This window comes from Camponotus floridanus, unplaced genomic scaffold (assembly GCF_003227725.1).
Source record: "Camponotus floridanus strain SB8 unplaced genomic scaffold, Cflo_v7.5 scaffold5, whole genome shotgun sequence".
Classification (NCBI taxonomy): Eukaryota; Metazoa; Arthropoda; class Insecta; order Hymenoptera; family Formicidae; genus Camponotus; species Camponotus floridanus.
The window spans coordinates 703,414-730,642 of NW_020229658.1; the positions used below are offsets into that span (position 1 = coordinate 703,414).

Below are 27,229 nucleotides of genomic sequence, written 5' to 3' on the forward strand. Positions count from 1 at the left end.
AAGCAAAGACCTCTAACGCGTCGCACGCGGAGAGACATGACGTGTTTTCTAGTCTCGAGTACGTTTATCGCGTTTCACGGACAGCTTTGCGCAAAAGTTTGCACGCTCGCTTCGCGAGCGAAGCGCGACTTTTTCAGCGACTTTTGTCGCGCACGTTAGTTTTGCATCCGCAAGTACGAGACTAGGTTTCCAGCATTTTACCCCACTTGATTCTCCTCTCCTCTGCAGCTATCCTCCAATTTATCTAAGAGAAAGCTCTTCTTCTTCGATATTCTTATTCTTGTAATTTACAATTTTAAATTTGACTTTTTTTTCAATTAAACTAGAGAGAAAGCTCTTCATCTCGATTTTCTTATTCTTGTAATTTGCAATTTTAAATTTGAATTTTTTTTAAATTAAGCAATATTTATTACTTTTTAATTAACGATATTTGTTAAAAATTTTTTTGAAATTAAACGATATTTATTACTATTTAATTAACGATGTTTGTTAAAAATTTTTTAAAAATTAACCGATATTTATTACCGTTTAATTAACGATATTTATTATTGTTTGATATCAGAGGGAAAATGCCTCGATGATAGATGTTAAGCTATATCGCATTAAGTGTGTCGCGAGCGGGCGCGGTGTGGGAAACGTCATGCGGCCGTCATGCGAGAGCATTTAGGAGAGAAACGGAGTATATTATAGCCCCGCTATCTCCGATCGGCCACACGGACTCCCGTCGTTTCGCTCTGCTGCGATTCGCGATGCAATTGGACTGTGGAATTTAGTGCAATCTTTGCGTTACGTTTAACATAAGTGGACGTTTAACGGCGAGCACTTGTCCATTATTTATTTCCAACTTCTCCGCGATAAAACGCCCCAGGTCAACGCACGCACAATTGATTCTCGGAAGAGAGGACCCGATGAATTTGAAGAGAGACTCGCGACTTTCGTCTCCGTCTTCAAAGTTGTCAATATTAATGTACGAAAGCGACGATGGGGAGATTAATCGATGGACGCCAAACTTTCCTCGACTTAGAACGATTACGATTCCGAGGGAGAGGAATAAGCGATTTAAATCTGAATTATATTCAATATCGGCTAAACGGAGAAATTCGGTCAATCGATTCCGCGATATCAACGTTCCTCTCGTTCCATTTTTCCTTTCTCAATATGAACTAATAAAATAGCGCCATTTCGTCGAAATAAAAGTAGCGTCCGGCGGAATAAAATTGAGTAATGCGATTCTCGATTTAAGTTATACGAGGCCGATTAAAGTAATGACGAAAGCTGTCAAGAGAGGTCGAGATGAAATTATGTCCATGAAAATAATTCCGACTTATTGTCGACTTGAGTCGTGAAATTTTCGAGGAAGCCATTAAAACTTTTCATAAAAGTAAATTGAATACCTTCCCTTTATTCATGACTCGATGACAGGAACAATTGAATAAGTATAGATAAAATCTTTGATCCGATTATCAGCTGACTATCAAATGATTGACTAGACGAATCAAGCGTAATTAATTTTCTCCAAAAGCGCAAATATAATCTTCGAGCGAATAACGCGATATATCATGATTCTAAAAATATGTAATAAAAGATTATAATAGAAAAAGTCTTTCCTCCTCAAGAAAATGAAACATTCCTGCGAGGTAAACAATGTAAATAAAGGAAATACTCGCAACGTTCCCATCGCTTTTAATTTTCTTCAAGACGTACGCGTCACACGCTCGAAACGCGAAGCACCTTGTGTTCTCGGAACACGTGCGTCATCGTAATTTACGTAATTTAAATATAAACGCGTGTCGCTCGAGCGAGAGGACGGAAGATCACGTGGCCGACTTTTGGGCAACGCGAGCCAGAATTGTTCCGAATCTGCGGGCGCGATAAGAATCCTCAGCCAACGATAAGAGTATCGACAACAATATCCAGACATCCCCGATATATCTCGAGGCATCCATCGCATGGTCCCGCTGGCGAGGCGGGATTGGGAGATGTTTCAGAGGCGAGAAACGCGCGCGAGAGACCAACGTCCCTCGCCATCTCTTCCGAGCGCGCGGGTAATAACGGGTGAGAAAACGGCATTGTTCGCCGATGCCGAGGAGCCTAACATGCGGCGCGTATCGAGCGCGCGCGCGGAAAGAGGCACACGCAGCAGATGCATGCGAATCGTCGCTGGTCGCGCGCGCGACCAGAAGCGCCGGTACAGTCGCGGTAGAAAGTTCAAGCCGATGCGTCCACCTTTTCTTCCCTCTCTCTCTCTCTTCTCGATAACGCCTTATCGGAGGCCGTTTACGACACCCGCTCTCTCGAAGAAAGGGACCACGCGTCTCGAAATGAATTTGATACGACACAAAGGGAAACCGGAAACGCGATATCGAGATAGATGATCGTAGACTAGTAATTTTTCTAAGGAATCGCTAAAAAAAAAAAAAAAAAATGTATGAACCCAGGATACCGGTTACGTGAAGGTTAGCTGAAATTATTGTTGGTTAAAGCTAGGTAGCCGCATTTCCGAACGATACAGATGGAATTGGAAGATTGTAGTAAACGGCGGCCGGCGATTGAAGTCCGATCGGTTGCGAGTATCTCTCTCTCTCTCCTTCTCTCCGGCGATCGTTCGATCTGGCAGCGCCCGCTGGCCGCCTCGTATCGACTCGTTCCGTTTAGTCAGAGGCGCCCTAAGACCACGAGAGCCGTATCGACACGTACGGGAGCACGAGACGGAGCTACTTCGCGTCGATACTGTAAGGACGAATCGATGTAAAGAGACAGAGAGAAAGAGAGAATGTTCGAGCGCGTGGAGCCGGTGAAGGCGTCGCTTGAATTCGACGACGCCATGCGAGGATGAAAGAGAGAAAAATGGTGGAGCACGTTTTTTTCTCTCTTCGGAAGTCTCTCGGCAACGCGACCAACGTGGCCGCGATATTCGCCTCTTCCATTTTTGACATTTTTTTTTTGCGAGTCCGCGGATCGGCGGAAGGAAGCGCGTTCGCGCGGCCGACGACGGGCGTCGGGAACACGCTTGTGTCGCCGGTGCATCCGCGGCACGAGCGTTAATGATGGCGCGCGATGGAACTCGAGGAACGCCATCGCTCGTCTTCGTCGCGTTGCTCTTCGATCGTCGCGACGGGGTGCGGTCGCGTAGACGAGAAATTATTCCGCGTGTATATATGTGCGCGTATGTGTATGTGTGTGGATAAAACGATTTACCTAAATGCACACTGCTCGGTTCATCAGGGGGGAGGTACAGGCGGCCTCATCGATACACACTGCACTCGACACGCGGGGGTAGAGGGAGAGGGGTGGTGGCGAGAAGAGAAGGAAGTAAAACACTACACTACGCGACACTTTGCGAAACTGCACCACCTCGGCGGAACGCGGTCCTCGTTCTCTCTGCCACGGCCGTGAGACCGCCAGCTCCGTTTCCGACGATGCGCGGCGCTGCGTGCGTCGCTCACCGACTACGTCGCCCGTAAGTGGCGCCACCTACGCTCCCGCGCAGGCTCGCGCCGGTGGCGGCAAGTACGAATCGTTCGTAGCGCGCGTCCGCGTTCCAACTCCTCCCTCTCTTTTTCTATCTTTAATCTGTCAATTGTTTCAAGTACTTTTCAAGCGGACTGATTGGAAATTTAGATCGGAAAATTAAAAAATAACATCTAAAAATAAAAGTAAAGAAAAAAGACTTGTATGACTCCCCCTCTTGGTTTTTCCTAATTTTGAAATTTTTTTAAATTATTCAAATAAATTGATTTGAAATTTAATCGATATAGAAATATTGAAAAGATATACGTGAAGAAAATAAAAAATAGAATTTAAAAATAAAATAAAAGTAGAAAAGAGATTTATTTTCTACAGTATAAGACTATTATAGTTCTCTCATTTTAAGCTAGCAAAAAACAAAATTAAAATTATTATTAAAATTTACTAGTAATTAAATAAAGCTACAAAAAATTTGAAAAACGAAAATACTTCTCAATAGTGTATAAAAATATTATATATTTTATTATATATTTCTCTTAAATGGATTAATTTGAAATTTAGTCGAATTTTAAAGAAACGTACAAATATTTATATAAAAGAAATTTTAAAAACTGAATTTAAGAATAGAAAATTAAAATAAAAAAATAGGAGGCAGAAAAAGAGAGATTTATCTTTTACGAGATTATTACGTTATTTCTATTATAATCTTTTTGATTCATACTATATAAAACGTTTATATAATTTATTGATTAAAATATTATTAGTAAGATTTAATAACAATGAATATTAATACTCTTTATAAAATCATATACTTTTTTAATATAAGAGAAACATAATAATAGCACAATAAGATATAATGTTACTTTAGATTTTAAATTATATGACAACTTAATTATAGACGAATCATATTTGAACTTCTCAAAAATAAAGCATTTAAAAAATTTACATTTTTGAATAAAAAAAATTTATTTAATCTCGAATTTTAATTTCATTAAAAAGATTTCTTAAATAATTTCATTTTTAATTCAACCTAACATACGTTTCTTAACATTAAAAAAAATATGCATTTAATTAAAACGTTATCTCCAATACTCTTCATTTTTCAAATGCTTTAAAAAGATAAGGTTTTCATTATTAAAGAAATATTTTAAGAGTTTTTGCGAAAAATATTTTAAAATTACAAAAACCTTATTATACATGTATAATATTATTACTTATATTTCTGTATCTTAATAAGATTTTTTTATAAATATTCGTATGAAATGTTTGCGTTTAGCATTATTTCATTACGTAGACTTGCCTATAATAAGGAATTTTAAAAATAAAAGAAACAGAATTGTATATTACTATATTATTAAAAAAATTAATATTAATATTTTAGTATAACTTTCTAATTCTTGCTTAATCTGCTTATCGTATTTGTGGTTCACATTTCGCGCAACATCTAATGGTAGATTATTTCACGTGTTTCAAACAATTCGACCAAATGCGTTATACGCTACTAATTGTTTCGTATGCTCACGCTACATTACCTGCGAATGAATTTAACTGACGTTCAACGAAAACTCGATTACCACGTTTTCCCCAACTGTTCTCTTTCTTTTTCTCTCTTTCTCTCTCTCTCTCTCTCTCTCTCTCTCTCTCTCTCTCTCTCTGTCTCCCTCTTTCTGTCTCTGGTAATTCAACTTTCCTATGGACTTGAAGGACGGTCAGTTAAATAGGTCGTTCGTCGAAGGTGTAAAAGTGAACGTTATCGAAACTTAATAATGAAACTATATAAATCAAAGAACAACACCATCCGAGACAATGCGAGTAATCTCGAAGTGACTGGATTGAAATTTTTATCGACAAACCGCGCTAAGCGCATTTCATGTTCTATAGAAGATATGCAAAAATATATAAATGTCTATTATTGAAATCTCTTTTCCTCAGCTGTCTCTCGCTTTTGCCCTCAAATTGAATAATAATGTCGCCCAAAACAAAATCAATTGTACATTAAATAAATTGTTTTGTTTAAAGCAGTGTGGAAAAAGAGGAGGGGAAATAATGATTTTGCGCGAAAAAAGTTCATTTTAGAAATGCTTTTTATTTTGGACCTATTGTTTGCGCTCTTGCTTCTCTCTTTTTCCTTGTCTGCAAGTAAAATGTTTTTATTTCAAGCGAAATCGTTTTTACCTATGAATAAAAAACAGTTTTACTTAATTTTTTTAAATTTCTGACTTACAAAACTTGCATTGTGAGAGTTTAAAGAAATCGTAAGGAACATGCGATTTCTTAAACGCATTTCAAATCATATCTGCATAAATATGTCGGGTCAACAATTAAAAAGTACGACATAGTATCCGTTTCTATTGCGAATCTAATTCTGAAATTTATATTGCTTATTCAAATAAAATAAATACCTTTTTTCCCTTATTTTTAACTAGATACATGAGCACAACTTTTCTTGCTGCGATGTTTTTAGAAGGCCGTTTCTTCACCGCAACGGTATGCCACAGATATGCAACCGGAAATTTAATTATCATTTTAAATGCGCGGAAAGCAATTATCGGAAATTTAGTTCGAAATGGCCAATAAACGGCCTTGCTAGAGAATAATAGTAAACGCCATTATTTTAACATTGAATGAGCAAGCTAGAAAGAGCTTATCGAGAATTCCTTCTTCACAACTATTTCGATTGTATGCATGTTATCTCTCACTGTAATCCAAATCAAACAAATGTCAATAGGTTTTCACTGGATAATATTTTATAGCTTCTGACATTAAACATGTGTAATATATGATTAATACTAAAATAATATTAAAACTAATAATCAATTATACTTTGTTATAATAACAAAGTATAATTACATATAATAATCAAGAGATAAACTTGAAATCCCGATAAAATCTATTGAAATTAAATAAAAGATGGAATTATATTACACATATCTGCAATTTTTATTCAACTCGTCCAATAATGTACGAAATAATGTCAGTAGATTTTTTCCTGGATAAGTTGCCAGAGGAGAAAATTTTATGTCATAAGTTATTGATAAATTTATCAAAAATTGTGTCACAAATTATCGATAAATATCAATCATTTTTTATAGATACAGATTATTTTATTTAACGTATTTTTTATGTTTCAAATCTCTTTCTATTTGACGTCTATGAATGTATATCTATATTGTTACATGAAATGTTTACTTATCGATAAATTTTGAATAAATAAGAGCATATTTTTATATTTTCCATTGATTCTGTACAAAAATATATAACATGAAAAAGCAACATCTGTTTATACGCAGTACAGATCAATATTATGCAATACATGCAATATTAAGAGTGTGCAGCTTAATCAAGAATATTTTCTGCGCAGATATTAATACATATAGATATAAATCAATACGCATGCTCTAAAAAAACGAATGACGAAACGAAAGAATATTCGAAAGGTTGTTATTATTACTAACAATCCGAGTCAATTATAATATTTAATTTAAATTATAATAATTATAATTATAATATTACAATTAATTATTACAATTAAATTAAATTATAATATTTTATTTTATTTAATTTATTAAATTATAATAAATTTCAAATTTTTTTGAATGTGCTGATTCGCAGGAGAAAAAACGAAAAACTAATCGATCGGAGCAAGCCGGATCATTGACATTTTTTGCCGAAAAAGAGAAAATAATTATTGAAATAACGATTCTCTCTAAATTGATCAGCGCGCGATTTTTTCCTGTTTATGGACTAGAACCGGAAACACTTATTAATGAACTTCCATCGTGTAAAATTCATTCTGCAAACGTTTACATTATCGACAAAATGGAGATCGTATAAGCACGCGACGATGAATAATTTATTTTATTACTAGCGAACGACAAAAAGCAATGCTCGTAAATGTAAGTGCTTCATAAAAGCGGAAAAAGGACTCGCGTAAATGGTATCGCGATATAAGCGAGATTGTCGTCATGAAAACCAGATCGTCGGATTGTCTCTCTTGTATTCTTTTCTTATCCCAAATTAGTCTTTGTTCTTTCATCGACTCCAAAGATCGGACTTCGGAATCGAGATATCGTAATCGTAAAGAAAACTATAAAACGGCTCTCTAAACTCGTAGTTTCTCTCTACATTAATCGCATGCAGTTCAACAGTTATTGTCGACTCGCTTGAAATTGTTTTATTTTTCAATGCTTGAGATCTCGAATCTTTCTCTTATTTTTGCTGCAAACTAAATAATTATTTATAAAATAATTTAATTATATATATAATTTAAGATAATTTAATTTTTGAAATAATTTAATTACAATACTTGATTTCATATTCTCTGTTCTTCTCTGCTCCATTCTTTATACAATTAAATTTCTTAACAGATTAAAGAACGGGAGATAGGAGTAACTCAAAGAAATCCACGTGTCAGGAAAAGTTTTCACGAGATCAAATGCCTAATAAAGTTTCCCGTGATCGAGCAAGAGTGAAAGTCTTGGACGTTATTGGGTTTCGGATTTCATTCGAAGATTTTGTCGTTATAGAGATGCTTAAAGCGCTCGTAATGCTTAGTTTCCCGGTGAATTTACTTAAAATGTAAATTAAGTTTGAATCCGGAGTCTCGCGCAAAACCGCACCGACCGTTCGCGGTGAAAGAAGACTAATTCTATTTTGGTTTAAACTCGAGTTCAAGTTTGGCACCGGCATCCAAAACGAGATTATTTTGCAATCTTTATTCGCTTCGATTTATAATCATAATCCTGCTGTGAGCTTGATATTTTTTAACGAGGCTGCTCTTGAAAAAAAACATCATGTGTGTATAATGTTTTTCTTTTATAAAATACGTATCATGTATGTGTAATTTTTCTTGTATAAAATATTTAAATCAGATGTCGACAAAAAGATTGTGAAAATTAGGGGTGAAGTTATAATGCGACATTCTGCAGAGAAAGTATAGACTACCCTTCGCACTAAACCGAAAGAGATCTTAGAATTGACGGAAATGAGACACTTGGTGTCGCGATAAAATCTCGGCGCGAACTCGATGATTTGAGGGTAACTTCCCTTCTGTAATAATGAAAGAACGGCGATGTCGGGATAAGTCGTTGAATTGAGAGATAAGTTATTGAAGCCCTTCATTTACAGTTATTGAAACGCAGAGTCGGTAAGTATATCATCGCAAAAATAAATTTTTACCAGTACCTTTTTCTTTTTAATTTCATTTTTATATGCTTAAATATATCCCCATAATTACATAATATTAATATTAAAAATGAAGATGTTGATTTAATTTATCGTTTCCAAAAAATATTCGTAATAAATCATAAATAAAAAACAAATGTATTAAAATGATTGATAATAAAAAAATATAAAATACAATAACGACATGGAATAGTCAAAAGTAAGAAGTAACAATATCAACTAGATATTAAATTGTTTCTCGAATTAATTGCCATTGAAATTTTCTAATAAAATTTATTGCTCGCGAAATAAGTTTTCAAAAAAATAATCAAAAATAGAATTAATTGTCTAAATGACTGTACTCTACATATACATTCTAATCTGCTAATGGAACAACTCTAAATTTTTATATCTCAAAATATAAACTGAATCACTACCGTGAAGATAAATTAATTTCATAAATTAATTTTATGAATAATAAGTAATCAAATAATAAAATTATAAATTACTCACTCCTTGATTGCTCCGCTATCATTGGATATCAGTCCGAATAATTTCCTCTCTCGCTCATCCTTTGCTTGTCTCTTTGTGGCACTCATTACACAACACTTACTCGTGTAAAAAACACAATTAATTACGATTGTACACGCGTTAATATCATAAACATTTGCGTGGCATCTTTTATATCACATCACTTTTGATTAACGCACAATGCGCACTTTAGTTTATATTGTGAATAAAAGCTGAAAATTTCTCACGAAGTTACGATCTACTCAATACTAAAAAACGCGTTTGAATTTATACAATATCATCTCTATTATTAACGAATAATATACATACGAATTTTACAATAATTTCATTTACTGTGGCACAAACAAATAAATATACAAATAAAGATTATATAAAGATAGATATCCGCAGAATACAATATTCAAGAATAGAAAAGACTGCGATAGAGTTTGCGATCGAATAGATATAAAATGTAAAGTAAAAAATATAGTAAAGAATAGAATATATAGAATAAATTAAAAAAGTAGAAAATATAAAAATAAATATGTAATATATACTTCAAATGTGTTATTTACAAACATAAAATGTGATAAAATGATTTATTCAATTAAAATTTAACATGCTTGATATAACAATGGCATCTTCTTGAATATTAGATTCTGCGACAATGTGTATCTTCATTTTTATCTTGCATATTTATTCACATCTGTTATATAATAACACATAGCAAAAAAGGAATAAATAATGAAGATAATAATTCTATCGCGTTACCTATTCGCGATTAGCGATCTACAAGTTACATACGAATTTATAACACGCAAATATTATAAAACGTATATGTGCGCGAGATCAATAACGACTGTATTTATGAATTAAACGTATCATAATGAGGCTCGAGTCAATTTGTTTTATACCTCCAATGTTTTGTTAATGATTAAAAAATTGATAATTATCATCGGTAGTTTTACTCTCATACTTCGCGATGTTAGACGATTTAATGGAAATTTCAAACGATGATTAATTGAGACGCGATAATCGCGAAAATTTAATCGCGTTGATAAACGCTAATTATAATAAACGCAGGTAATAATCGCGTTTTGAGAGATAACACGACTGAGCTTCTCACGTTGCTTCCTACTCGCTCGAGTCTCGAGGCACGAATGACAAGGCCACATGTATATATCATATGAACAAGAACAATAAACAATAATTATTATACGTCGTGAGAAGCAAAAATCAAATATCGTGTAACAATTAATTATTATTGCGACAATAATATTTAAAATAATAAAATAATTATTATAAAATAAATTTACACGAAATATTCTCAAATTTCAATATTAAAGGTTAAATGTATACTACGTGTAAGAAATGAATGTAAGAATGATGACGCGTCTTTGTGTTTACCCTTGTAAGAATAGCGACGCGTGTTTACATACTCGATGGTATGTGAGGTGACATAGTGGGAGAGCGTGCCTCGCTACAAAACATATCGGCAAAGAGAAAAAGACGGATAGAAAGTTAAAAAATTAGTATCATTATTCTATCGTCATCTCTTTCTTTCCGTATATTAAAAAAGCCGTATTATCTTTTCATAATTTCTTTTACTTTCGATAACGATTTCGTCAAAGCCTCTCGTAACATTAGTTTCCTTACATTTTTTCATTATAATTTAATCAATCGATGTTGCAATTATATATCATTATACTTCTTCAATTCGACAATCATTAATGAAATACGTTTAAATTAACGAAAAGTTTAAAATAAAAAATATTAAAATCCAAGCATTTAAGAAACAATTGTCATTATCATATTATTGATGTTATTTGTGTAGCAAAATTCAAATGAAAAAATAAGTCGCTCCATGTATTATCATGTTATTATTATTCGAGATACAATCGCATGACAAACATTACGAGGTGCCAAATCATACTCTATAATTACAGAATTATAAATTATCAGCCTGCTCGATTAATTAATTCTCACGATTGACGAGCATACCGAGGCGATGACTATTTATCAAAGTACATATATATTTCACGCGATTTATACATATCAAGTAAATATTCAAATGACAAGAATTTATAAATTATCATCGTTTCATTATAATCTTTTTAGCGACAGTTATTTTCTGAAGTCTCATTAAATATTTTTCGTCGATTTATAAATTAATTTAAAATTAATTTCGAAGTAATTTCGGAGAGACTGAAAACATAATGCATTTTTAACGTAGTGATATACAAATAGCAAATCGGAAGATTAAAAAGTAATAAAAACTAAAAATAAAATGTAAAAAAAAAATTATAATGTACGTTGAATCTTTTATTAATAATTCGTTTAGGATTTAATCATAAGAGAAATAGAATATTCCGTATAAAGTTATTTTGTGGCGAATAAATGCGTGAAATATTTTTATAGCGACAAAAACTTGTCATAGAATATTTGAATCTTTATTTCTCGCGGCGTATAACAGGCTATTATTGTCATTGTTTTTATGACATTCGCATTTAACCTTCGTCATTCGTGCTTCGAGGCTTGAACGAGTTGGAAGCAACGCGAGAAGCTCCGTCGTACTATCTCTCAAAACGCGATTATTACAATTAGCGATTATCAATTCGCACGATTAATAAGTTTTCAAGATTATCGTGTATCGATTAATCATTAATATCGCGAGAAATCATGACGCCGATGTTGTCTTTAATTTCTCAGTCATTAAAAAAATATCGCGCAATAAAATAAATTGACTCGAGCGTCATTACGACGCGTTTAATTAATAAAAATACAGTCATTATTCATTTCGAATATATATATATTTTAATATTTCTAAATTACGTACGATAAATTCGTATGTTGTTTGTACATTGGTAACAGAAATCCAATGAATTCGCTATTTCGATTCTTTACATTTTATTATTTCTCATTATAACAAATAAATAAGTATATGTGTTTTAAAAATATCTTTAAAATATTAGAATATCTAAGAATATGCTTTGCCAATTGCGATAGATTTTGATCGAATAAATCATATAAAATACGAAACAAAAAGGTTATATATATTAAATTTTAATTAAAAATACACTATTTAAAATAATATTTTAACATTTCTCAATATTATTTTAAATAATATTTTATATTTGAAATTTTCGTTATTAATTGTAAAATACTATTTTCAATCAAAATCTATCGCGGTCAGTAAAACGATGACAAATATTACATTCTGCGAATATCTATCTTTAATTTTAACTTGTGCACTCATTTACTCGCGTGTTATAATGAGAAATAATATAATTGCTATTAAATTTGTGAATATTATTCATTAGAAACAGAGATAGTATGAATCGATCGCGCAATTTTTGACAATGCTGAACATATAATAGTGGTTTTGTACAAATTTTGGTTATCGCGCATTCTCCAGTTGCAATATAAAATAAAGTGCGCGTCGTATGCGATTAATTGCGTCGCGAGTATTATATAAAGTGCCGCGTAATCATTGTATTCTGATGATTAGTATGCAAGTCCGATCGTAAATTGTGTTTTTCATAAGTGTCATGTGATGAGTGTTATGAAGAATTGGCAAAAGACAGGAGTACCTTGATAAGAGAACGAAACTCGGAGAGACGATGACGGAACGCACAACCATGGGGTGAGTAAATTAAAATTTAATTTATTATTTTAGTTAATTTATTATTTTCGTAAAATTAATTGCTGGCTTATCTTATAACGCAATGACACAATTTATGTGGAATATGCGATGTGATGTAAAATATTCCAAGTCCCAATTTATGAAATATTTAAAATCTTTAATAAAATATGTATTATTAATATGTATTATTAATATTATATATATAATTTTTAAATGATATATAATATGATTTTTATAATTATTTAGATTATTTATATAATTTTTTTTGGAAAACTTTTAAAAAAATCTCTTTTATTAAAGATTTGTCTAATAAAATAAATATAAAAATTTAATCATTCGTAATTATTATTATTTAAAATATTAATTACTTTAGATTAATATTTAAAATATCAATTGCTTTATATAATTTGGATACTTTTGTATTTTATAAGTCAACGTGCATTTCGCTAATCTATTGCGCATTGTATCGAGTATTAAATTATATTTTTTATTTTATCTTAAGATAATGGATCTCAAAATAATATCACATTAGGCACATCAGTACAAAAAATTTAAATTTGCAGTGATGCAAATTAAATTTTTTGCATTATTATTTTTATAAATTAAAAAGACATATATAAAATATATTCCAAAATTCGTAAAATAAAATATAGCAAGAAATTAAATAGTAATACAAAAATTTCCATTTTATTTCAATAGTTTATGAGTTCTAATTAGACGTTTCGTGAATAACTCATATAATAATATTAGTGATAATATGTGAGGCATAAATTTAGATAAATTAAACAGATTAGCAATAAATTAGCATTAAATTGTGTCTTACATTCAAGTTTAATTTCTATAATACCAGGTATTATAGAAATAATAATAGTAATATTAATACCAGGTTAACAGAAATTAATCGGAAACATATAGTTTACACAGAGGAGAAAGAGACATAACAACTATGAAGTCTCTCTCATGCAGACTTATTGTTCTTCCGATCTTTCTTGTCATCAATTTTCTCTCCTCTCATTTCTCTTTGTTTCATTCTTCTTCTCGCTCCATCCTTTTCATTCTTTTGTTTTCTTTAGCGAAATAAACCTTTAGTATACGTCCTCCAACTTTGGTTCACCTCTTTGTTTCCCTTGACTAAGTGACGCTAAAATACCAATGACTTGTTTAACCAAGTCTCGTTTTGCGATATTACCTCAATTTATCCTCGCAGCAAGTGCCTCTAATGAATTTCGAACGACTTCTCCAAGTTCTGTGAAATGAACGTTATAGCTTCATCGATTATATCTCGCGTATAACATTAATTTAATACTCGAAGGACCAAAATTAATAGCCTGACATTCACGCTGGTGTAACACGCGAAAGTATCCGTCGAAGGTTTTGACAATTTTTGGTTTATTGCGATAGACAGCCATAATTTCATCGCGTCTTGTTTCGGATTATTCGGAATAGTAATATTTCGCTTTTTCGAGGGGTTCTCGCACAGGGACGGGCAGATCCGTAATTGAACGAAACCCATTGCCTGGACATGATGGATCCTGCGGGTTCTGGTCAGGCGATTATTAATATTGCGGTCGCCGAAATTGATTTGTTACCGAGAGGCAAGGGACGTCGTCATAAAATAACCGCACGTACATTTCTGTCAGATAAACATCAACAGCGGTCCTTTTTTTTCGCGTCCAATCATCGTCGAATCGCTCGCAGATGCAGTGTCGAATTCGAGGACGCCCTGTCAGAAAACGCGATGACAGTCTCGGTTCGCTTGTACTGTGCATCTAAAATCATATCAAAAAACTGATTCGATCCGCGCGATCTGCCCTACAAGTAATCAATTTTCCGAGGATTCGGAAAATTGGAGTAGAGTCGTAAATCGCTCGATCGTAAATCATTCGAAACGAGGCTTAAAATCGTTTACGGTCCGTCGTTGTTTGTCAATTCGGTAATTGTGGAGAGTTTAATTCACCCCATTTGGCGTACCCCCCCCCCCATGCATATGCATAGCCGGAATATAACGTAGCCACTCTTGCACATGTATGTAAATGTAGAAGGGTACGACAAAGAGATATCCTCTCTCTACACGTTGAAAAAAGAGATTAAACTCAATACCAAACGTTAACGATATTTAGCGCTAGCAATAGGAGATGGGATCGCGTTCGCGAAATTAATTAAAGCAGAATTTATACATCTAAAGATGTCTAGATATTTTAATAAGAGCTCAAGAATTTTATGTTACATCACTTCAAGGCGCATGACGCTTTATTTGTCCCCTGCACCCTCCATCTTCCTATTCCCTGCAGAAATAATTAAAACGGCATTTACTCCCGTTGTGCCGTCCCATTCGAGATCGTAATTAGCATCGACTGTTATCGCCGTGTTTACGTCGTTGAAAGTTCACCTCGAAGACGAAAGTTTGCGGAATAACGCTGCGCATTTAATTGCAAATTTTCCTAATTAACCGATGCACGGGTCTCCTGTCGGGACGAAGTATCTCGCAAAATTCAATCGAAGAATATAACTCGACGTAGACGTGATAAAATTGCCTTTATCGATTATAATTCACGCGCTTGTAGGATTGTCGATCGTTCAACATAAGTTTCCATAGACCTCGATGGCGGAAATAAAACACTCCCGAGTACGAGTACCCTCCATGTCGGATCAGGGAAACGAAGGGGATGATATTGGGATACTCGAAAAATAAACGTTAACGAGAGAAATCCGTAGACACAATACGGTGGCGGATGTTTCGGGGAAAATGAGGAGATTCCGCGCGTCCACGTTGAATCCCCCAAGACGTGGCGTTCGATGGCGGATTAAACTGACAGCCGGAATGGCATCAGCGGATACGTCGTTATTCAAGCGCGACTCGTACTTACGTCTCCCGTGTCGTGCCACGGGAGGATCTCGAAATCGAGAGGCAACCCACGCGATTGAATAGCGAGCTCTACAGATCTGTCGAGAGTCGAGTCTGTCGCGCGGGAAATCGTGACAATATAATGAGATTAATAAATGAGATAGGAGGCAATCACCCCGAGCTTATTATGCTCTAGCCGGAGGATTGAAACACTTGGATTGACGAGACTTAAGACGGGATGAAATTTCATTCGTCAGAGATTGGCGTAAATTCGTTGCGTTTACTCTCGTCGAGAAGCTGGAGTCAACGAGGTGAAAACGAACGATCCGATAAATGTTTAACCGATGGAGAGATCCGACGAATTTGCTCATCTTACATGACGTCGCGTCGAGTCGTAACAAAGGGAAAATACGCGACATCGACGGGATATCGATGTTTGTTTTGCTCCTACGTGTTTGTACCTGCCTATCCATCTTTACGGTTTCGAGAGATGCGAGATCATATTTCATTCCTTGGCAGAAACTGCGAAGCAGCACTTTCCGATGAATTCCAATCCAATACACCCGCAATACATGTACGCGAAATGCTCGCTCTTACGTAAACCACTATATTTCGTGTCTTTACATATGTTCTCTCTCGGAGAAACCTATATATTGCCGCAGAAACGTGTCCCAACATCAGTCCTCATCCCCGAAGGGGGGAATCCGGTCGAGTTATTAAATTCTCGTACGGTTTCTCTCTCTCGCATTTTCACGAGCGAATTCGCAATAACTTTTTCCATTGATGAACAGAGACTGTTACAGCTGCTTTTTTTAGTTAATAACCACCAAAGAATTTAATATTTACTGATGAAATTTAATATTTACTAATGAAATAATAATCATTGAAAATGATCAAAAGATAGAAGGCATTTTAAAGCTAGACAAAATCAGCTGTTAAGTTTGAAAAAAATATTAGCACTTTACAATACATTTTCGTTGCGGAAACTCCAAATTAATCGAGAAATTCGTCAATAAAAATTGAATAAAAAATTGAATAGAAATCGATGACATTATCGATGAACGGGATAATCAACGTTTTATAAAAATATCGAGATTGTTCCAAACGTATAAGCAAAAAATCTTTTCGAGTAAACGCTATCTTGGATGCTGCCATAACAATCTAACCAGCTATTAATACCTTGGTGAACATTCACGATTCGCGAGAGGTGAAATTGCAAACATGTTCATCGTGTGAGCAGCAAAGTTGCTCGAGAGGATATGAAGGGTGGAGAGCAATATGGAAGGAGAGCAGGAAGTTCGCGAAAAGGTCTCGGTGCTTTCCCCTCGACTAGTTTGATTTGGATATCTTTGGGCGAGGACTCTGGCTTATCTTCTCGGCGAACGAAGGCCGGAAGGGCGAGCGGATGCAACGGCTGGAAATGGAAAATTCGGGGAAAATGAAAATGCCTCTGGCTGTCTATAATGCTTCGGGGCAACGGGGATTTCGGAAATCGAAAAGACGAAGACGACCCGCTAGAGTATCGATTCAACGACGAGGGCGCAGTCGCCGTGTTATTTAAAGATTGTAAAAAAAAAAATCGGAACATGAATTTTTTTCTCGGGCAATATTATTTTATATGAAATCCAACGCGAGAATCATGCGAAATTCAATCAATTAATCAAGCGAGATGGAAACTGGATATGTAAATAACGGAGAGCGACGCGTTTCTTCTGCAAGAGCTTTGATTGAAAAAGCAAAGCATATTTAATTACAGAGTTTCAATTGCGATAAAATTTATCTTTATTGAGTGTAAAATGCAGGTATAAATTATTGTGAGTACATGTAATTTCAAAAAAGAGAGAAAAAGAGAGGAAGAGGAAGGAGATAAATTAATTTAAATGAACGAAAGATCACATCTATAAAATATTACATATAATAAAATATTACATATAATCATGTATCATCGAAAACGAAATGAATAATTCACAAATTTAAATCTTCTTTTTATTATCTTTTTTTTTTAATTTTGAAATATTGGAAAACAACATAATATATATAACATTTTTTAAAATAATTTTTATTTCACACAACATTAATAAAACTTTGTTTTTTCACATTTTCTTCTTCTCTTTTTTGAAAAACATATTTTGGCTGCTAAACAGATAATTGCAAAAACAACACGATTATTTTAATTGCGATTAGTTTATGCGCCAGTTGATGTTTCCAACGTTGTCGGCTCTTTCGCAGAAATACTCGGTAATTATGTAAAATATTATCGGCACAATTTATACGTACGAGCTGCCGTTCTCAACGCTTGTTAGCACGATTTAGTTTAGTACAGGTACTTTGTGCGACTATATCGTTTATAAAGTTCCAGACACATGCTCGTTACAGGTGAATGTGGAACGCTGACTATCGCCGGCCATGTCAGGCGAATTATGTTCTCCTACCGACTGTGACATTTCCTCGTGAATGTAAATTAATCAATTTGACCCTAACTCCGATGTCATGGCCAGGAGAGCTCGCAATTGGTCAAATCTATCGCGCCTATTTGATATAAAACACATTTTTCACCGTTTTCAGTTTTAAAGAGTGTACATCAACGAAAATGACGGATCGGCGTTCGAATTTTCCTTTATTACTTTTACGTCAAAAATGTCAGCTGACATTTAACTATTGATTTTTTAAAAATTTACTAGTTTTTATTAAATTTAACATCTCTCGTTTTCCCTGTATTGAACTTCAACGAGCAAACTTGAAGGAGCGAAAACTAAATGTAAACTAACGTAAATGTCCTGCGTCGAAGAAGAATCGTTGCGGACGAGGAGAAAAATTTCAGACGTGGGACGAGTTTCATTTTTCCCCCGTCAATATTTACAATTTGACTTTTAAATCAGTCTCTGGCGTATTTCTAAATTTAAAACTTTGGCCCTCACTCAGATCGATGCAACGTTCTTTTGCTACGGCACAGGTCGTTTCAACCTGGATAGCCTGCTTTCGCGCGATAACGTTTCCTCAAAGAAATTCGATTTTGGCATATCACACATTCTTTCGATGCCTGTCTTTCGCACTCTTCTTTTATCCGTAAAGCAAAGGTCCGGTAGCTCAAAGGAGGATTGTGAAAAGCGAAATAAATGGAATTGAGATCAACTCGGACTCTATATCAATTTCTAATGATGGGAAAAGATCGAATAATAAAAGACTTTATTTGTTTTGAATTATTTTTCTATTGCATCAAATTAAATAATGTCTCGTATATCAACAATACTCGAGGCAATCTTTTGCTCTGAAACAATAAGTGACATCAATCTGTCGGCGATTAAAATCGAGATAAAAAGTTTCGCGAGCGAGACAGAGTCGCAATCGTTGATTTTTGATCGCGATTTGTCCGTCTATGATTAATTTCGTCAAATATCGAGACGAAAAAGAAACGAAAATCGAGCGAAATACTAGGTTGACCAACGCCTATCAAAAGTATCCGTTTGAATTCATCCGACTCGTTGGAGAGATTCCGGAAATTTAAACGAACGAATAGGGAAAATCCGCAGCTTATTGAGAATTCCGCACATCGGTAGATTACGCGGTAAAATGCGAACTCGGTGAAAACTCTGTCTTCTTGCGAGATTAAAAACACGTAGCATTTTGCATACGTCGTTCTACTTTAACAGAGAGCACTCTCGCGTCTCTAATTTTATATTTCCCGTTGCAAAAATAACAAACGGCACACATTGTTATTGGAATTTCTGAGATTCAACCATAAAATCGTTCGCTGGCGGCGAATGAAAATTGTTTACTCCGTTTATTAAGATTCTTCACCGATTAATTTCAATTTTGTCTCGATATTTTTACGCTCTTTCAAACAGTTATTCCTTTTTTCTTGGAGACTCTATGAATCATTCAGCTCGCTATCCTATCGAACGTATCAGACTACGAAACAAGTTACAAATCATGAAAGTACGCGTTCTCCTTGAAGCCGATTCGCAATTCAATTCCGAAGCGCGTCAAATCCGTCGATTTCCCTTCCCCTATAACGGCGTCTCGTCGGTATCGGAAAGGGGTCCGGGATTTCCGGCGACAAATCACGCGCGACGCCCTTCAAGTCTCGCGAAGCGTACATAAAATGTACGCGAGATAACGGTGCCGTCTGCTGTCTCGAGTCTGCCTGACGTTTTTATCTGCTTCCGTAAAGCACGGAAATGTGTCCGAGGATGTTTACGTGAACGCGCTTTTGCCGAAAATCCTTCGCGCGCTATCCTTCTCGCTCGCTCGCGCGAAAAACATCCCTCTTGAATGCATCGCGATAAATATTACCGATTCGACATTCAGAAAAGGACTATTGACAAGCCGGAATCCTAAAAACCAATCTATCTTAATGGTCGCGTTTGGAAAACACGATGATCGAATGACAATTTTGTGTCTATGATTGATTTATAAATTTGAGATTTCTCGATTGATAAAAAGTTTTCAGATAAATTGATAAATTGATAAATTTGTCGTTGTTGCCGGTAAAAAAACAACAAGTAAGACGAATAAATCGACGAAACGGCTCCATTATATTACAAACTTTGGACAGATAGAGCCATGCTGTGCGTCAACTTCCTCTCGGAAACCTCGTGTCGGACGATGGAGCTCTTTTTCGCACAGCAGGGTGAAATAGAAGCTCTCGTGTAGTTTCTTCCTTCTTTCTTTATTCGGCGTTAAGAATCCTCCCGGATCCGGAAATGGGACGCCTCTTGTCGCGACGCGGCGTGAAACTTTGAATTTGCAATTTACCGCCGGAAGGAGGCCTCCTTCTCCCCCTTCTCTCCGTCTGCCTTCTTTGGCGAGGCGGGTTCGAATTTGTACAGGAAAGATTTACCGAGTAAACAGAATTATACGAACTTTGCCGGGCGCGAATACGGGCTGGTTTTTCCTACTTTGCTTATCTCCGCGAGTTTTTCAGATAAATTGAAGACTGCGAGAGCGTTAAATAATATCAGATATTCGAGGAAAATTGCGACTCGATCGTAATAATAATTTTAATTATTTATTTATTTATTTAATAATTTATCGTATTATTATAATTTATCTTATAATAATAATAATTCATCTTATTTATTTATTTGTGAACAGAAAAAATCCCTTTAATTATAATATATAAAAAAATATCAGAAAACAAATGCTTGCAAGCCAAAAAATTTTTTTAAATATTTAATGCAATAATAATTATAAATTAATTATAAATTTTTTAATATAATCTTTCGATTTCTAAATTTGGGAGTAATTTCCCAATCAAAATAATCAACATATTTAATGGATTTTTTCATCATTTTCTCTCATTAAGAATAGATATTAAATTGATCACGTATTGACATCGGGAAGTTTGACATTAATTATATCTTGATATGTAGTCTGAAGCAATATAATCACTGCGAGATACCATAGAATCGACATGTGAAAGGCATGTATCGCAACATGTATGAGCGAGGACGTGCGGCTGTAGTGCTTGAATACTCTGAACTTCCGAGAATTTCGCCGCTTAATTAATGCAAGTTACATTTGGGTATAATACGTCGTTTTTGTTCGAGAATCAGTTTTCATACATCGATTTTACGAAATACATTACAAAATGTTTCCCGAATTAATTTCTTGATAACGAGTATAACATTTCTTCACATTTGTGTATTTTAATATATATATATATATATATATATATATATATATATATATATGTCATATTTTAAAACAAAAATATACATTTCTCAAAATTGAGGAATTTCGAGAAAAAAAATTTAAATCATTTAACCGATTTATATCATTATTGTTATTCATGCTATGTCGGCTATATTAATCATGTTCTTCCCAATTCTTTGTTCGATTTCGAACATGGTGAGATTTCTCTTTCATATACCTGTGTTGCGCACCAGATTATCACACGTATGTGGGACCTACACTTTAATGCCGATTCTGAACGGCTAGATTAGAGAAATTCTCATGGCAAGATTTCTCGGTGATTTGCCATTGCCTTCCGAGAGAGGAGCGAGCGTATACAATTTTTCGGTTCCGGGACTCGAACCCGGAGCCTTTTGGCTTTCTAGGCTAGTGCGCTGCCTAGTGTGCCACGCTTCGCCCTATTAATCATTTTATCCTACCTCATATGTTGGCTCATTATTTAATCAATACATTAATGTATCATTTAAGCGAATCAATTTTGACAAGTACCAAATGAAAGCATCAATTCATTGTTGAAACCCATCTCTCCTTCTCTTAGAAATCATCAACGCGTCAATTATTATAAATTAATTTAATATAATTAAGTAAAAAATTATTAGACGCTACTCTGTTGAAAGAGAAGAGACTCGCAAAAGAGGAAACTTGCAATTTTGAAATCTGGATACGTTTATTATCATTCCGTTAATATTTTGATTAGAAACAATGGATCTATTTGATGTCAGACGTGATGAGAATTGCAATCTAATTTCATACGATGCGACAAAGTGTGAGGGAATCTCACATAGAGAGAGAGAGAGAGAGAGAGAGAGAGAGAGATTCCATGTCTGTGTGTGCATGTCTACTGAAATGTCAGGTGGAGGATCATTGGCGGGACGATCGGATACCGCAGCATCCGAGCTCCCGAGAATTCCATTGCCTGATTGATATGTGTCAAGCCTGCCGCATGCACCATTGCCTCGCGGCCAATACCCGACGGATTGCGCACGCCACGTTATAGTCACATCCCTGTATCGCGAATCGCATTAAAGCTCCGGCAATCAGATTCGAGCGACGTTTCGCGCGTGGCCGCGAAATGCGAGCCAAACTAATCGCGATGAAAATCCGGAAAATCCTGAAAATCCGGCGATTTCCGCGCGACGCGTTATCCGTTGTACTCTATTTAGGATTTTTGGAGCGCTCGTTTAGCGTCAAGTATCCTTTATTCGTGGTAAAAAGTTTAAAGAGAAAAGATGGAAGGAGCATGTTTTTATACGCAATATTATTTTTTTATTATACAAGATGTCTTCAGGATCAGTGGATTATCCTTTTGTAGGAGATTTTCGGGTGAATTTAGAGTCGACTTTTCCTCAGTGAAAATATCGAGAGAGATCGTCATTTTTTGTCGTTTAAATAACTTTAATTTCTCATTTTTTTCATTATATATTTTTTCAATATTAAGCGTAAAAAATTCTATTAAAATACACTTTATTTGAAATTAACTAAACCATGTAATATTATTAAATTTTTTAAGTAGCCAAAATTGAATTCGCAAAAAGTCCTTGTCTTTCAATCATTTATTATAATTTAAAAATCATATTTTTGCTAGTAAAAAATCGTCTTTAAATTAGCCAAAAAATTTGCAATTAAAAAAACTCTATAGTTTTATCATTTTCTTTATATAAAATTTACTTTATTAAAATAACGATCTATTTTAAATCTATCTTTAATGCATAATTTTTATCTCAAATATTTATTAATTTAAAAAAATTGAAGAGACACCTTATAAGATTTAAAAGACACCTTATAAGACTAAGACAGGCTTTCTGAAAGAATATGAGATTACGATATACATAAAATACTTGAAGTACAGTCGAATGCGACGGAGTAGTGCGGCGTTAATATTTTAGATCGATCCAAACTCTCGGGCGAAACGCCCTGAATCCCGCTTGTTCTCCGGAATTTCGAGAAGGAAGGAAATAGAGTGTATTTGTAACTTCTCGCTTCTTGACCGCTTTTCCTGTTGTCCTCAGCGACGACTCGAGAACGTCGGAACGAAGGACGCCGGGGCACAATCTAACCGGATCCCGGATAAACCCCCTTACAACCGTCAACGGCGCGGAGATGGAGTTGGGCTGACGATAAAGGGCGTTCGTCGAAATCCTCTAATGGCGAGAAAAGTTTACGGCCGAGCGCGGAAATGAAAATCTCGGATGGCCGCTTCTCCTCTCTCCTCCGACTTGATTTTATGGAGGTATACAGTCAATGTTAGACTGCGATTCATGCGCGTTTAACTATGTACGTTTCGTACGCAAACACGCTTCCCACCTGCGCCGGAACTCGGCTTGGCCTTCGGGCTAAGAGGGATATAGATGGGAGGGCGAGAAACACGGAGTCGAGGGTGAAATTGCGACGTGGGCGGGGTGTTTTACCTTTCGCCCGGTCTTAGACGGCAATTTATTTCGCGATACGAACATACACTCCCACTCGGAACTTCCACTTACGACCAGCTGCTTAGGACCCTTGCTCGAGCTCTGGCTTCTAAACTCGCTTCTTATCAATCGTAGTTTGCCGTTATTCAAGCCACGGTTTTCTCGTAAACGTTCCGGAAAACGTAACGAATATCCGCTTGGAACTTGCGGAAAGAATATCTCTCGATTTCCGTACCCGAGATTGGAGACGATTTATACTTCTTCGCCGCTCTCCGATTCACCGTTTACGCTATATATGCTGGATATTTACTATTTACGGGCAGTTGCGTAGATAGGTTAATTAGTACATCCCAATTATCAAGAATGAAATTCGATTCCGGAACCAATGCGCATCGAAACGTGCTAATTAAGGTGCTAAATTAAGATCAATATGATATCGCCCGATAATCGAGCGCGCGTTCAATCGAGGGAAAAATTTGTTGACGGATTATAAAAAGCGAAACATTCCTCCGCGATTACTCGGCGAATGGAAAGAGTACAGAATCTTATTCCTCATTTAATTCCCGAGTTTGCCCAAGAGTTATATATCCGAGTATTAGAGACTTAATGGAGGACGACGCGGCACAATTGCCTGATACATTTCGATTTTCGATGTGCCAATAATGGCGCAGCTCGCCGTCAGTTCTATCGTTCATTCCATTCCGCGGCTTCGATTCGCTCTAACTAATCCGTAGATGTGCCCGCTCTGTCTCTCTCTCTCTCTCTCTCTCTCTTTCTCTCTCTTTCTCTCCGCGATTCTGTACGCGAAAATTGAAATCCGATAAAAAGCCCACCATAGGTAGGCGGTAGCCCGTAATCATGGCGCCCGTTCGGGAAGCGTCCGCAATATAGACGCATTTTAATCGAAACTTTAATTAATATCGTCTCGCTATCAAACGTTGCGGATCGTTCGGATAAATTAAACGCCAAGATAGTGTACACGAATGAGAGAAAGAGAGAGAGAGGGGCACGAATTGGCATATTTCGAGAATATCGAGATTATATTCGTCGTTGTAAGCATAAATATTTGATCCCTGTCGATTATATGTAATTGAATCGCGACTCTGGAAAGATCGCGAGACGTAAATGTTGAATAGACTCCTAGCGATTTGAGGCCGAGGACAATAAACGCGTGTACGTCACTGTCAGTGACAAACAATTCACGTCACGATATTAATAAACAATTAGCCGTGATCTGTATGCTTATGTGTGTATGTGTGCATGCACGAGGCTTCGAGTGGATGGTTGGTTATCTATCAACCCGCGGGCAACGCGCCGAGCAAATAAAGTCGATTAATGCGCGCGGTAATTTATTAGTCACTGGGAGAGAGGAACGAGAAGAAATGCATATCGATTTTCTCAAAATTACCGGGTACTTTCAGAGTGTTCCGTTATATGAATAAGAATCGCGAAGGATCTAAGAGTCTAATTTTCAGATAAAAAGAGATATGAATAAAATCAATAAAAAAATCATTCCTAGTTTCAATCAATAATAATGGCGGTTCGCAAAAGAATCCTGTACGTATAATATTAATGTAGATCGACTTTTTTAATTTCTGTGGCGCTTTTTTAAGATTCCCTTACGTTTCAAATCGTTCATCGCGAAGGATTACATCTATAAATATACCCCAAGAAATTTAGTCGTGAAAATAATTAATCAAACGATAAAACAAGACGATAAACTGATTTAAAAAAACGAGAAACACGAAAGAATCGAAAGAAACAAAGTTTTGATAATGATATAAAATTAATTTGCTGTCGAGGGAGGATCGTGGCTTTTTTTAACGCGCGATACAATTTGCGCTTCTTATTTCTTTTCAAGATTGAAGAAAAATCATTCCTAGTTTAATTCAATAATAATGGCGGTTCGCAAAAGAATCCTGTACGTATAATATTAATGTAGATCGACTTTTTTAATTTCTGTGGCGCTTTTTTAAGATTCCCTTACGTTTCAAATCGTTCATCGCGAAGGATTACATCTATAAATATACCCCAAGAAATTTAGTCGTGAAAATAATTAATCAAACGATAAAACAAGACGATAAACTGATTTAAAAAAACGAGAAACACGAAAGAATCGAAGAAACAAAGTTTTGATAATGATATAAAATTAATTTGCTGTCGAGGGAGGATCGTGGCTTTTTTTAACGCGCGATACAATTTGCGCTTCTTATTTCTTTTCAAGATTGAAGAAAAATCATTCCTAGTTTAATTCAATAATAATGGCGGTTCGCAAAAGAATCCTGTACGTTTAATATTAATGTAGATCGACTTTTTTAATTTCCAGGGCACTTTTTTAAGATTCCCTTACGTTTCAAATAGTTCATCGCGAAGGATTACATCTATAAATATACCCCGAGAAATTTAGTCGTGAAAATAATTAATCAAACGATAAAACAAGACGATAAACTGATTTAAAAAAACGAGAAACACGAAAGAATCGAAAGAAACAAAGTTTTGATAATGATATAAAATTAATTTGCTGTCGAGGGAGGATCGTGGCTTTTTTTAACGCGCGATACAATTTGCGCTTCTTATTTCTTTTCAAGATTGAAGAAAAATCATTCCTAGTTTAATTCAATAATAATGGCGGTTCGCAAAAGAATCCTGTACGTTTAATATTAATGTAGATCGACTTTTTTAATTTCCAGGGCACTTTTTTAAGATTCCCTTACGTTTCAAATAGTTCATCGCGAAGGATTACATCTATAAATATACCCCAAGAAATTTAGTCGTGAAAATAATTAATCAAACGATAAAACAAGACGATAAACTGATTTAAAAAAAACGAGAAACACGAAAGAATCGAAAGAAACAAAGTTTTGATAATGATATAAAATTAATTTGCTGTCGAGGGAGAATCGTGGCTTTTTTTTACGCGCGATACAACTTGCGCTTCTTATTTCTTTTCAAGATTGAGCTAGCCGATAAGTGATTTATCGGCTCGTAATTATGAAAGAGTGTGCAATTCGCGAACGCTTTTTCCGCTTTGAATCGCTGCCTGATTTGACTGATATATAAAAACGCACACGATTGCCTGCGCGTATAGGCGATTCAATCCTATTAAGCGAGAGTACGTGAACGTAGACAAAAGTATTGATCATCGACGAGTTCGGCGAGCCCTCGAGATGCCCTCTCCTCTTTCCCTTCTCTTCCCTTTCTCTCTCTCTTCGTATTCTACCCCTTTTGCTCCTCTTGTTCGATATCCTCTCTCCCTCTCTCTCTTTCTCTCTCTCGCTCTTTGCGATTGCCCCATTGAAATTCCCGTCGCTGCATATTAATGCCGCCATATAAATCCAGCTGCTAACCGCCCTCCCGATTTACCAAAGGGGAGAAGGACGACAGAGAGAGGAAAGGGTATTCTTCCATCCCGAAAAGGGCCGAACCGCTTCAGAACCTGTCGCCTCGCCGGATAATCCCTTGGAATTTCTTGGAATTCATGAGTTCTGAAAATTGCGC

The 27,229-nt window shown here is 35.4% G+C and overlaps 1 protein-coding gene across 4 annotated transcripts in view; it reads right to left on the minus strand.

The window, feature by feature from the left end:
• Positions 1-27,229, minus strand: part of LOC105254015 (poly(rC)-binding protein 3) — a 95,371-nt gene that overhangs the window by 25,423 nt on the left and 42,719 nt on the right. Inside the window, exon 1 of one of the 4 annotated variants that reach the window (XM_011262447.3) lies at positions 3,199-3,412. The exons of 1 other annotated variant lie outside the window; for it this stretch is intronic. The gene's annotated coding sequence lies outside the window, so the exon portion shown is untranslated. Of the gene's footprint in view, positions 1-3,198; positions 3,416-27,229 lie in introns of those variants that run through there. 2 more of the 4 variants (XM_011262445.3, XM_011262446.3) reach the window with 2 other exon arrangements.